Source organism: Metopolophium dirhodum, chromosome 2, assembly GCF_019925205.1.
Source record: "Metopolophium dirhodum isolate CAU chromosome 2, ASM1992520v1, whole genome shotgun sequence".
In the NCBI taxonomy this organism is placed as follows: Eukaryota; Metazoa; Arthropoda; class Insecta; order Hemiptera; family Aphididae; genus Metopolophium; species Metopolophium dirhodum.
The window spans coordinates 33239694-33241932 of NC_083561.1; positions in this window are offsets into that span (position 1 = coordinate 33239694).

Here is a 2239-nt window from a genome sequence, read left to right on the forward strand (position 1 = left end):
TAATGCCGAACCTAACCTACACATTTTTTCTCCCCGCATACTCGAAATACATAATATAGCTAGCTTAATAATACCAGAAATTTATTTTATGGGTATCCTTCTTCACAATGTTTGTGTTATAATTTTATCAATTATAATATTGTGGGATCACAAAACCACATCAAACATTCTTGGAAATTAAATATTAGTAGGTATACCTACAATACATTTTTTTTTTTAATACTGAAAAAATATAAAATATATATAATATAAAACATTTAGGTATATCGGTGCTTATATTTATCGTTGGAAGGCCAAAGAAGACCTTTTAAAAAAAAAGTTGGTGTAAATGTACACCCCCCCCCCCCCCCAATTGACGCCACTGAATTTACACTATCACCAGCTGAGGCTATGAAGGTAGTATTTAAGATCACAGGAGTATCGGAGTAGAAGATTAACAATTACATTTATTTTTATTCAACGGTGACATTCATTTTATGATTTATGATTCGTCTATACCTAATGTAACTGTTTCGACTCTAAAAAATCAACTAAAAAAAAATGGTACCTATTTTAATATTGTGAAAGTTACGCTATTATAATATAGTGTCACTTCGTGATCAGAACTTGACTATACTATTGTACTTTGTACTTACCTACTGGCTAATGACGAAACTAGGATTCTTGAGGCCCCGGACACATTAAATTTATGGGGCCCTGAGCGGAGAGCCCTAAGGCTTATGTACTTGATATTTTTTCATAGGCCCATAAATCATCAGTTATATAGGTAAAAATTGTCCTTTTTATTGATTTTTTAGGATGATTATAATGATAAGATTTTAAATTTTTGAAGGTTTAACATAAGGGTTAGGTATTTTTGTGGGTTTTACATTTTATTATTATTTAAATATGTATTCGACTTTCAAAATAATTAAAAAATTACCTATATTAAATTGTTTTGAAACAATATTTAGATAAAACGGTGTCACAGGTACCCTCAAAAAAATTATTCTCTATTATTTTTGTAATAGGTGATTTTACTTTAAGATTACTTAAAAACATAAAATAAAATGATTCTGCATTTTTTCATATTGCGTGTGGACCAAAGAGGGAAAACCAAACAGTGTGCTGATATCCTCCTAAGTTGTAATAGTTGTAGGTAAGTCCTAAAAAGGAACTCATTCTTGTATAATGTCCGTAATATGTCCAAGTTGTTTATAGCTTTTTGGATGTCAACGAAAAAAAGTGGCAAGGGTGTTTTATCCGAAAAGCGCTTTATGTTGTGTAAGTTGGTGACGTGATGACGCTAACTCTGAAAGGCCGGCAATGATGTGTTCATGTGAAGTGGTTGGGTGGATATTTCGAATAACTACCTGTAGCTGGCGAATATCATGTGGCTGGTAAGTATAAAAACTGACGTCATTCTCCTCTAAATGCGTCAGTAACAGATTGTACTGTTCACGGAAATGCGTACGGACGATAAGATTGGAGGGCGTGGACTTACAAATAAAATCTGTAGAGTCAAGTAATCAGGCTAGAGATGAAGATGGAGATATTGCCCACATTTTTAATGTAAACAGACAGGTAACTATTTGTTGTGTCATCGCTATTGCGAATTTGGACGTTGATTGTAGGTGTGTTCACGTCGACGTCGTCGAGCTTAGCGAGACCAGAGAACCGATTTGTAATTGTGAATAATTTAGTTTTCTTTTCTTCTGCCTTTGGCGAGAGAGAATATGTATAGACGAAACGTTACAAACGATTTTTGTTAATTTATTGTAATACAAAAAAAACTAACCGTTGAAACTTGAAACATATTTCATTATTATTTTCTATAGGTACTCAATGGAATTTTCAAATTATTTAAACTAATCGAATAAACTATTTACAGTAAAACCTGTGTAATATGGAACCTGAATAATGTGGAAACCTGACTTTTATGGAAAAATGTTACGGTCCCGGCGAACCTAATGTAGTTTTAAATACATCATTCCCTGAATAAGATGGAACCTGTTTAACGTGGAAATGGAAACAATATTTTGTCATGAACCTGTATATCATGGAAATATGTACATGTACTATTTTAAAATTATCAGTCAATGAATATAATCTATATCAATTATATAGATTATTTCGTTGCAATAAGTTTATTTTATCGATAAGTGTCGTAGTAGTGTTCTGACGTAGACTGCGTATATTCAATATGACGTCCAAAAATAAATGTTTAACACTAAATGAAAAAATTAACTAATTGAGTCAA